General features: G+C 45.6%; 1 protein-coding gene across 1 annotated transcript in view; it reads right to left on the bottom strand.

The window, feature by feature from the left end:
• Positions 1-12,366, bottom strand: part of TLN2 (talin 2) — a 351,431-nt gene that overhangs the window by 287,927 nt on the left and 51,138 nt on the right. The window lies entirely within an intron of this gene.

Below are 12,366 nucleotides of genomic sequence, written 5' to 3'. Positions count from 1 at the left end.
AGTGCAAGCCACAGCTCACCCAAGATGAGGGTGCTCAGAGGAAGGAGAGTGTGGATTACGGAGAACAGGGATGATGGGGTTAGGGAAGGGGCACTGGAGCTGGGTTCAGAATCCTTGGCATGGGATGCACCTGCAACTATTAAGTTTTTTAAAGTTCTGGAGAAACAAGACTCTTTATTCATTCATTTGTTCATTCATTCATTCGTTCACTTTGTCATGCAACATAGGAAGCTTTCTTCACTTGTCCACTGCTCTTGAGAAGAGTCAGCTCATTTAAACATGCTGCCACCTGGGCTTCTGCCCGTTCCCTGGCAGGAGGACGCTTCAGCTCGCCCTGCTGTTCCTTCTCCTCTGTGGCCACCCTCCTCTCTGCCTCCACCAAGGTTTGAGGGAACCGTGGCGCTGGGCCCTGTAGGCCATGCTGAGGAATGGGGTGAAATAGGGAGTCAGCTTGTTGAGAGAAGAGATCTGGACCAGGGGGAGCATTTTGTCCCTGACCCTCACACCAAAAACCCAGAATCCTTTTTTTAAAAATTATTTTACTAGGGGCTCTTACAGCTCTTCTAACAATCCGTACATCAATTGTATCAAGCACATTAGTACACAGGTTGCCAGCATCATTTCCAAAACATTGTCTTTGTACTTGAGCCCTTGGTATCAGTTCCACGTTTTTTCCCCGCCCTCCCCCACCCTCAGAATACTATTTTTAAAGAATGTGAAGTTTGTAATTATTTCCCACAGGCTACACCAGGTAAAAGTGGAGATGAACCAACGCTAAGAACATCAATGACGACTATACAGAGTCTAAGAGGTAACTGCTGTCTGAAGGAGAGTAACCATCAAGACTGCTTTAAGATTCTCTCTCCGCACACCTTTACATCTGAGAACAGCCGGGCCAGAAGGAGCTCAGAGCACACTCTGCTCTGCCCTCTCTCCAGCCTTGGGCTCTGAAAGTGACTGTTCTCCAGGGTCCCACCCATGCGTTACAGTCTCCCCATTGATGCGGTCATGCTTGCGTGGTTACACTGAAAGAGCTGCAACTGCGTGTTTGTGTGAGGATTACTTAATTCCACAACTATCTGCCAAGTTCCTGCTGTAGGCCGGGCATGACCAGAGTTGCTTCTTCCATCTACTTCTCCCTTTCATAATTACCCGTCTCCCCCGTTCTTCAGAAATCCCTCATGGGCAGAGGTCACGTCTATACTCCATATCGCTGTATTTCCAGCCCCTGACACCCACGGAAGGCAGTCGGTCCATCAGTTCTGCATTGACGCGCTCCAGCCCTGTTGCTTTAGCGTTGCTATCACGAGTTTCTTAAAAGTGTGGTGATATGCGCAACGTCATACTTCTCAAAAACGACTTGTACAGGAGCAAGAAATGCGGGGCAACACGGACACGAAAAGCTATTAAGCATTGCTGCCAGGGGGGCGGTTTTAAAGACGCTCTCGTGTGATTGGACAGAGTACGGGAGTCAGCTTGCTCCTGCAACAGATAACTACGATGACCTCCCAAAGCCACATTTCCTCCTAACACAGCCTGGCTAGGTCTGTTGTTTCTGCAGAAGCTACAAGACTCTGCTTCAACACTCCTGACCGAAACCAAGCACAAGAGGCCATTCCTCTGGTCCCGTGAACTTCTGAGGAAACGCACGGTACAGTCCAAGCAAGTGGACTCTGAGACTTCTGCTTGGGCTGCTGCTTGAGAGCCGCTGCCCCTTCCCTAGTGCGTGTGCTCCGCAGTTCATCGAGCGCGGCACATTTTGATGGTGGGAACCTTGTTTTTAAACGGTTCCTACTGTTTTTCAGCAATACCTTTTGACTCACCCTCAATCAAATATCTCGTCTTCGGCTCTTTCTCTTTCCACTTCAACCCCCCACCTCTCTTCCAGTCCTCTCCTCTAGTCTACACACCTGAAGTACATGAGCAACTCAGGTTCCAGTCAGGGGGGTAACCCCAGGCGAACCCCATGGACTGAGACTAGCTGGTTGGAATTCCTGACTGCACAAGAGGAACTTATAAAAAAGGGCTCACGTAGAACGGAAATGTTTTGAGAAGGATGAGGGCAACAAATGTTCAAATGTGCTTGACACAGTGGATGGATAGATGGATTGTGATAAGAGTTGTACAAGCCCCCAATAAAATGATTACAAATAAATAAAAACAGAAAAGTTGGATTGTCCAAGATTCCACAGGAAAAAATTCCAAGCCAGAAAGGAGAGAATAGGCCAAGAAAGTCAGGAGAAAGAATTATCAGAATGAGAGGAAGAGTTAAAATTAGGTCCAGACAGTGGCTAATGATAACCGTAGTCAACAGTGACCACGCACAACATCCTTGCATTCCCGAGATAAATTCCACTTGGTCTCCGTGCATGCCTTTTAATATATAGTTGGATTCTGACTTTGAGGAGTTTTGCATCTATAGTCAAAAGGCATATTGGCCTATAATTTTCATTTCTTGTGATATCTATTTTGTTTTAGTATCGTGCTTATATTTGCTTCATAGAATAAATTAGGAAGTATCTCTTCCTTCTTGATTTTTTGGAAGAGTTTAAGCAAGATTGGTGCCAACTCTTCCCTAAATGATTCATAGAATTCCCTAAGGACGTCAACTGGTCCTCGACTTCTTTGTCTTGAAAGGGTTCTGGTCACTGATACGGTCTTTTCATTCGTTATCAGTCCACTCTTGATTCACCCGCACTCCTTCCTCCTCCCTCCAGCCTCTCACCCCCATGGACAAGGCAACCCCAAGGCATCTCACCAAGCCTGTCAAGGAGTTTTAATCATTCTCTTAAATTTGACTCCACAAACACATAGCCTGTCCCCATCTAGCTATACAGGAACAACATCCATCACGCTACTGTCATCAACCATGACCCGAGGAAACACCAGCCAGATAGCTACACTAAACTGCCACGCCTACAAGACAGGAAATTTCTCTATATCCCATTAAAGACATGTGGAGTAATCTTGGCACTCTTGTTAACGGAATCCCTTGGTGATTTGCCCCATGGGTTAATTTTGCCTTTCTAATTCAATCATGTGCTTTGTTCCTCTGAATCCACTGCCCAAATACTTCAGGGTCAAGACCCAAATACTACCCCAAGACACAAAGGCCTGCCACATTATATCATTTGCTTATGTTTCAAATGCGATAGTAAGTCAAGTATGACTACAAAATCATAATAATCTTTGAGAAACAAAAATCAAAATGTGAAGCAACTGTTTCTCGATATATACCCTCCATCTCGCTCTATCCGCTTCTGAAGGCGGAGTTTCCATCTTCCCAGCCCTTCTGATGTAGAAGCCCACACTCTTTGACTTGCACCATTTCACACCAGCAGTTTTGGCATCCTCGAGGGATTAAAATCTGTTCCTTTGAAATGAGGAGGTACCTGAAGATATGGATGGTATAGCAAAGTGTGGTGAAGAAACTGTACAGCACCAGGCTATAAAAACGAATAGCAACTTGGGTCTTAAAGGTTTGTTTTCAAACAAGCAGCCATTTAAGTGAGGTGTCAACTAAATCCAAGTGGAAAAAGCACACCAGCCTGTGAGATCCAAGGATTTTAAAGAATATAATCCAAATCTAAAGGAGGGAATGGCATCAGAGCTTAAATTGTAAACACCTGGTTTGCAGAAGGTTCTGGATGACAGTAGAAGCCCAAAATCCATGTGCAGGGTCCACACGTGGATTCAGACTCCAGTGAACCCCCTCCAGTCATACCTGAGGAGTGTGAACAGGCCTGGCATCGAGACACAGAGCATTGGGAAGCCGATTATGGCAGATGTACTTCGGTCAAAAGATAGCATCTTTATCATTTGCTCTCCCTTCAGACCCATTTTTAAATTGCTTCAGTTTTCTTAAAAAGTTAAGGAAACTATACATGAATTAAGTCTCTGGGGAATCCCCTCTGGCCATGGACAGAATTCATTAGAAAATGGGTTGTTGCACATGCAGTTAGGTTAAAATTTCACACCCTATCACTTGATCTTCCTTAGGATCCATGTAAATTTGCTTTAATTTTTAATACTTCCTGCCTTCATTTCTATTGAGATTTTTATCTGTTTTACTTTGTCATTCTTGTTAGTTTGTTGTTTGTCGGGTTTGTTAATGTTTTTCTGCATATGAAATCCAGGAACGGTAAATATATAGAGACAATAACTGGATTAATGGTTCCTTGATGATATGGTTGGGGGGAAATGGGGAGCTGATACCGATGAATACAACAGAGGAAAATGTTCTAAAACTGATTGTGGTGATGATCGTACTTGATTCTGGATGTGACTGAACTATTGAATTGTATGCTGTATGAATTATATACCAACAAAACTGTTGGGAAAATTTTAAAAATCATGAATAATCTTTGAATCTGGGGAACAAAGAAGTCTCAAAGGGCAAGAAAGGACGACGAGGTGGGTAGGATAAAGTTCTGGACGAAGTTCCCTGAGGAGGACCCTGGCTTCCCTCAAAGAATCAGCCAGTGTGTGGCTGTGAATTTTAAAAGTCCTCAGAGCCACTCTCCTGGTCTTGTCCCACCAACGCACCCGTTTTCTTCATAACAAGCCCCTGTGATCCTTGTCCTTCCAGAAAACTCTATCCAGATGACGCTTTGGGATTTGGGGGGAAAATTTTAAAATTGCCATAACCTTCTGAGCGGACTTCGACCTTGAAATTAAATAGCCCATAAGATCCCTCAGAAGGCACTCTTGACTGGACACCACTCCTTTTTTAACACACACACACACACACACACACACACACACACACACACACACGCGTGCACACACAAGGCTAAGTGTGGGAGAACCATGAGGTTGTCCACCCTCATAAAGAGGTAGTCTCAGAAACCCGCAGGGGCGCTTCCACCCTGCCCGAGAAGGTTGCTTTGAGTCCCAATGAGCTGGATGGCAGTGAGGTTTCTGTTGACAAGACTTCGACAAGCACACGGGTGAGAGAAATGGTCTGCAGCCACCCACTGGTTGCAAAGCCAGGTCTAACCATGCTTTGTGTTTGGAATAAACTGGAACCTTATTAGCAATCCTTTACTTTTGTTTTATTCTCTTACTCACAGTTCCCCAAGAACACTGAATTCCTTGGTACTCCAAAGCATAAGTCCCTTCTACACTCATGGCCTTTGTCTGAAACGGTTCCCGTCTCCGTACACGCACGAAGGTCTCACACAGTCCGCCTCTGACAGCACTCCATCATCCCATTCAGAAAGCCTTGTGTGACCTCCTGCCCCACCCCAGGATGGGGCTGGTTGCCCTCGTGTGTACATGATCTCTTCTAGAGTCAATCATACATACGTGTGTTTGTGTGTATGTATCACATCTGCACATGTGCCATGTCGTTTTTTTACCAATTGGCTCTCAGGTCCCACAATTTTATGGATCATTGTTTGAAGGCGGAGACTTTTACTCAATTTCTTGGTCTTTGGTGTCTAACAAAGGGAACAGCACATGATAGGCCTTCAGCTAATAGTTAGCCAATGAAGAGCTAGACAGGTGGAAGGATGGGTGGGTAGCGGGAAATACACCTGAAGCATCCCTACATTGCTCCAAAGGAGTGACTCGTGCTGAGTAGATGCTTAGATGCTGTGGCAGTTGCATAATCTCCTGTTAACTAGAGCGAAGGGGTGGAGTCTAGATTGTCAATCAGGTTGAAGCATGATGACCTCATTTGGAGCTCACTGGAGGCCAGACAGCCTCTCTGCCCTCCCTTTCCTGCTATTGAGACACTCAGAGAGCTGAAGGAGACATGTGGAGACCCGGGCCAGCATTGAGATGCTTCCACTTGCCACTGGATCCACAAGATCTTCTCTCCAGTGGCCTGTGACCTTTCTGCATCGGCATCATTCCTGCATTTGGCATGTGCTGCGTGAATCTAAAGAGGGATTTATAGACTACTACCAGACATATGGGCTAATATCAGACTTATGGACTTGATCTGGACTGGGCTGGGATGTTTTCTCAATATACAACTGCTCTTTTATATAAATCTCTTTCTTGTACACATATGAGTGTCTCTGGATTCATTTCTCTAGTCAACCCAGACTAACACAGATGTCCAGTTGATACAAATGTGGTAATGAGCTCCTTGGGTGAACCATGCACTGACATGATCTCCTTCCAATTCCATGAAAAAATGAAACAAAACTCACCACTATCGAGTCAATGCTGACTCACAGAAACCTATAGGACAGTGTCGAACTGGTCCAGTGGGTTTCCAAGACTGTAACTCTTTACAAAGCTTCATCCATCTCTTGCTGAGTGCCTGGTATTTTAAACTCTTAACCACCATGCCACCAGGGTACCTCCAGTTTCATAGGGGTCCATAAACCTAACACTCAGGGATTCAAGAGACAACCTTGCCATACTCTCCCTGGTCAGGCTGAACATCATCACATCCTCTGTCTGGTCCATGCCTGGAGCTGAATGCACACTCCTCCTCGAGCAGAGAGTCCCCTTACAATGAGTTCGCACTAACACCCAATTGGGCATGCTCCTTCTTTTGTGGACAAGTGAATCTCCATTAGAAATGCTTCCATCACTGTCGAGAGGGCGTTTCAAAGTAGAATGGGTCAAAGCCACCCACCGCCCTATGTGTCCCTTAACATGCCAGCCCTCTCCTACCCCCCTGATCCTACACATATGAAAACAAATCTACTCAACAAAGCATGCCTTGAGATTTCACTTTTATATTCCCCAAAGCATCTGATTATAAGACAACTATGTGGAAGGGGCTGAGCAGAAATAAAAGTCCTCCCATCTATCCCGAGGGTAAACTAAAGCTTCAGTTGGGTGGCCGCCAGCCTTTGATTTTCAGTTTCACCGAGCAGTCTCCAGTGCTTCTACTTGCAAATCTCAATGACTGAATTGCCCTAAATCCACAAGAAGCAAGAGTTACCAGAGACTCTACTGGCATGCTAGGTGCCCTCTAAGAACAAAGTCGCTTCCTCATGCTAATCAGCAAATCAATAGGACCCTTTCTCTAGAGTAAATCGCATTGGGTATGTCTTCCACCAGATTTTAAAACATAATGTTTACTGTGTTTCCGGTAAAAGTCTACCTAGTGAATCAGTGTCCCTCAACAATTTTTATACAATTTGTTCTGTGCCATGGGTTATGATTTGTCTAGAGTGTAGCATTCTCAAGAGTTCTATTCTGTTTATTTTGTTTCCATTGATCTAATTTCCCTACTCGCCTCCTTGCCTTCTCCCCTTTGATTTGGGTTGACTCTCTGGAGTTCATGTGTTTATGGAAGCACATTACTAAGGGGGTAAGGAGTGGTTTTGCTTATTTTATAAGCCAAGCTTTTATTTGGCTGAAAAGTGACCTGCACTGCGGCTGGCCGCAATCCCAATTACATTGACCACCCCCCACCCCCAGCCCCCAGAAGAATGCAGGGTCTGCCCAGACCACAGGGCAGCAAACTAAGAGGGAAAGAGAAAGGCATCCTGGCCCACCAAGCCCCAAGGACAACATTCCTGCTAGAAGCAGCCAATGCACAGAAAGGACGATAGGGGCCACCCCACCACAGGACAAGACACCCCTCACTGACCCACAGAGGTACAGGGGACAGCACTGGAAACACAGTGCAGGAATTGTGCCCAGTCTGAACCGCCCCCCACCCCCACCAAACACCGGGGCAAAACACAAAAGGAGCAAAGCAAAACTTCCCGGCAGAATCCCCCAAATAGATTTCAGACTCGGGGGTAGGGCTTGGCACCTCATCAGACTCGATCAGAAAACAAACATAAGGGTCAGCAAACAGACCTGAAACTATTTATAGGCTTTCCCTCCCCCCTTCTTCTCGCCCCCCCATGTCTATCTATATAAGATAAGCAGGATAAACAATCCTAAGGAGAAAACAATGGAACCTATGGTTCTGGGGGGACAAGGGAGAGGGGAGATGGGGGAAAGGAAACAGGGAGCCAACAAACCCAGGGACAAGGGAGCAACAAGTGCTCTAAAATCAATGGCAAGGAGGGTGTAGATTGCTTGGTTGGGTTTGATCAAGTGCAATATAGCTGAGAGGAATTACTGAGTCGAGTGAAGGTTGAACATGACAGTGGGACTGGAGGAAAGTAAAAGGAAATAGAAGAAAGAAGTAGGAGGCAAACGACAGTTATAGAGGTATAAGTACTGGCATGCACATATGTAAATATATTTATATATAATGACAGGGATATAGAGAGAGAGATCAAGCTAACTTCACCCTCTTTGGGACTGCCTAGCTAGTCACCAAAAGGACTAAGTGTCTGCTACTTACAAAGTGATTCCACCTCCTTCTCCCTCCCATCCCCAAAGACCAAAAGAGAAAGGGACCGATCCATCCGGCTTGAACTTGACAGAGCTGGCCTGAACACGATCCCTTATCGCAGTGGATCTCAGCCTTCCTAATGCCACGACCCTTGAACAGTTTCTCATATGGTGGTGATCCCCCAACCATAAAATTCTTTTTGTTGCTACTTCATGACTATAATTTTGCTACTATTACGAATGAGGTGACCCCTGTGAATGGGCTGTGCGACCCCCAAAGGGGTCTCGACCCACAGGTTGAGAACTGCTGCAATCAGCTCCGAGTCCATCATCTGGCCTTTGGGATGAACCTAAGCACGGGCAACACTCTTTCTAAAACTAAGGACCAGCTGAGTGCATGATTGGATTTCAGATAATAACAGCAATCAGTATAACCGAAGTAACAATAATAGTGTATATAGGCTGTATGTTTCAGCCTTTCAGTTTATGTAGAATGCATGAGCCAAAATCAATTGATGGCAATCTCCATTGTGGTAGTGATGTTACTCTACATTTGGCAAGATTCCATACTGGACACACACACACACACACACACGGACACGGACACACACAGTTACATGTAAATTAAGAATAAATTAGAAATATAAGCAGAAGATCGTCCAAGGGTATATTCATTTAACCTAGTAAATCTCAAATTTGGCCGATAATCAGAATCACCACAGAAGCTTTCTGCAAAGTCTGATGACCAGGCTGTACCCCAGAGCAACTGCACCAGAATCTCGGGGTGGGAACTGAGCATCAATACTTTAAAAAGCTCTGGGGGTGTGCTACAGATTGGGAGCCAAAAGTCAGGACCACCCGATCTAAACATACAGCCATGAAAAGATGTCTCTCAACCAGGGCAATGACATTCACCCTTAGTTTCTACTCAGCCAGGAGAGCTCACGTAAATCTACAAAAGTTTCCAAATGTCACTGAAAATTCTTCTTGCAAATCATTTTCCATTGATTTCAAGGAAATGACACAGGCCATAAACCAAACATAACATGCACCTGGATACCCACTGATGCCCTACTAAATTGTCTTAAACTTGCTGACAGCCTTTAAAGCAGTGGCTATCACACACCAGGATCACCTGGTTGGCTGATTATTATATCAGGTGGCTGGCTCCACTCCCCAGGGACCTGCTAAATCGGGGATGGAGACCCAGAATCTGCATTTCTAACAAGTTCCCAGAGGCTACTTCTACTGCTTGGAGGATCAGTGTTCTAGAGAAATCTCTATTGAGCACATAATCAGGAACACGAAAACCTGGGGGTTATGACTGGCCAGAGACAGGCAGTTCCAGTGAGTAACTGGTATTTCGAAACAGACCTTGAGAACACACGTGCTGTGGGTCACAGACATGATGATCTAATGGAGACCATTGCCGTTCAAAGTGTGGCCCATGAGCCAGAGGCACGGCATCACCTGGGAGTGGGTTAGAAATGTATTTCTAGGTCCCTCTCAGAGGACCAGGATCTGCTTTAACCAAAGGCCTCGAGCAGTGGTTCTCAGCCATCCTAATGCAGCGACCCTTTAATACAGTTTCTCATGTTCTGGTGACCCCCAAACCATAAAATGATTTTCATTGCTACTTCATAACTGTAATTTTGCTACTGTTATGAATCAGGTGACCCCTGTGAAAAGGTCATTCAACCCCAAAGGGGTGGTGATCCACAGATTGAGAACCACTGGCCTAGATGATTCAAATACACATCAAAATTTGAGAACCAAGAATATTAACCAATTCACTTCACTGCCATGAATTAAAATTATCCCCACGGCATGATACAAAAATCCAGGTGGCTCTTGCATCCAAGATGTGAAGAGGTTGGAGCCACCCATCCTTGGGAGGTGGCCCACTCCCAGTCGGAGGCAATGATGCCCAAACAGACTAGCTACAGACAACTGGCCTGAGCTCAAACACAGTCTTCTGAGCCCCATCTCTTTCCTCTTAGAAATTATGACCCAAGGATGAAAAACAAATCCACAATAGCACTCCGAACCAGCTCATACGTATTTTGACTCCCAGGGACCCTACAGGACAGGGTAGACTTGTCAGTGCGTTTGGAAGGCTTATACCTGTACAGGAGCAGACGGCTTCCTTTTTCTCCCAAGCATCAGTTATGAGTTGAGACTACCAGCCTTGCTGTTAGCTACCCTACATTAATGCCACCAGGGCTCCTAAACGCACTAAAATACTGAAAAACATTTATGAACATTGAAAAACTGGAAATAACAAGTAATGATCCTATAGAAAACACAAAAAAATTACTGAGGTGAGTAAAACTCCTAAGATGTGAGAAGTACAGATAGTAAGTAAGCGTGCAACTTGTGAGACAGGTTAGCTAAAAAAAGAGACAGGGAGTAGATCACGTGTGATCTGGACACAGATGGGAATGGACAGAGAACCAAGTCACCACCCCGCATTGCTGAGCATCCTACTCCTACCCATGGGGGTGCCCATCCAAGTCAAACGACAAAGGGAAAGCAAAACAAAAAACAAACAGTGACCCCACGTGTGTCAGAGTAAACTGGGCTCCAGAGGGTTTTTAATGACAGTGGTAATGTGGGTTGAGCAGCTATCTGCAAGGTCAGCAGTTCAAACTCACCAGCTCTTCCGTGATAGAAAGGTGAGGTTGGCTGCTCCCATAGAGATTGAGTCTTGGAAACTCTGTAGAGGATCTCACTATAAGTTGGAATCCATTTGAGTGGGTTTGGTTTGGGGATTTCAGAAGCAGGTCACCACGCCTGTCCTCAGAGGCACCTGTGCTATGATTCAAACCACCAACCTTGTAGTTAGTAGTCAAGCACTTAACCCTTTGCCCTAACTCCATTCAAGTGGTCATTCAGAATGCATGAGCATCCTACATTTGCCACCTACTGTAGATACCCATTCAGACCCAACTTGTCACCTGCCCAAGACAGGCAAGACAAAGCTCGGGCTGCTGCAGCAGCTGGCTGTTCTTCAGCAGCATTTGCTCCTGCAACTCTCTAAGAAATCTAGCGTGAGTGGGCTTCAAAATACCGTGAGAAAACTCTACCATCTTTTCATTCGATTTTCCCACGCACCCTTTGAAGCCTTGCACATGTGGGGGCTCCATAGCATCTTCTCTCTCCTAAATCTCATCTCACTCAAACCAAGGCCTGATAACCACACCGTCAGCAAGTAAGGGCGAGTGTGAGCATCGAGCTCTGCTGGGCCAGGAGTCAGGCCCTCTGCCCTTTACCCCACGAGATGACCTGTGTTAAACTGCCCTCTCTCCCTGCCCTTCCTTCTCACTGCAGTACACAGATGTCATGAATGGAATGAGCCAGTCATCTGAGTTTCTGTTTGTGACTTCTGAAAGCATGTCCTTCTAGGCCACTGGTTCTCAACCTTCCTAATGCCGTGACCCCCGAATACAGTTCCTCGTGTTGCGGTGACCCCCACCATGAATTTATAAATTATAACTGTAATTTTGCTACTGCTATGAATCAGGCGACCCCTGTGGAAGGTTCCTTTGATCCCCCAGAGGGTTCACAACCCACAGGTTGAGAACCGCTGTTCTAGGCCACCACAGCACACAGATAATTTCATATCATGTCATCTACAGGGAATAGTTAAATAATTATCAGTGATGCATACAAGAGAGCTCCAAAAAGTTTGTGGGAAAAAATTCATGACCTTTTAATTCCCTTTTTTCATGGATGTGTGAAGCCCCCTTGAATACGTGTGTATCCATGTACACATACATAACTCACTGCCATGGGGTCCGTTCCAACTCATCGCAGCTTACAGTACAGAGTACACCTGCCCCTGCGGCTGCCTACGGCGCTTATCTTTCCAGGAGCACAAATACTCTCTCTCTCTCTCTCTCTCTCTCTCTCGCTCTCTCTCTCTCACACACACACACACACACACACACACACACAGACTCATGTCTAACAATAAAAAACCTTCCTCCTGAAAGTCATTATCATATCCATGTGCCCAATACCAGTGCAGCTTGAGGAAAACAGCACCATGTGGCTAATAAATGAATGCTTTTCAACTAAATTTCATTGGTTTGGTGGTCTTGG

Source organism: Echinops telfairi, unplaced genomic scaffold, assembly GCF_000313985.2.
Source record: "Echinops telfairi isolate 266 unplaced genomic scaffold, ASM31398v2 ScPeMD7_4048;HRSCAF=4782, whole genome shotgun sequence".
Taxonomy (NCBI): Eukaryota; Metazoa; Chordata; class Mammalia; order Afrosoricida; family Tenrecidae; genus Echinops; species Echinops telfairi.
The sequence above is the reverse complement of the archived record's forward strand: the minus strand, read 5'-3'. Positions and strand labels throughout refer to the sequence as shown.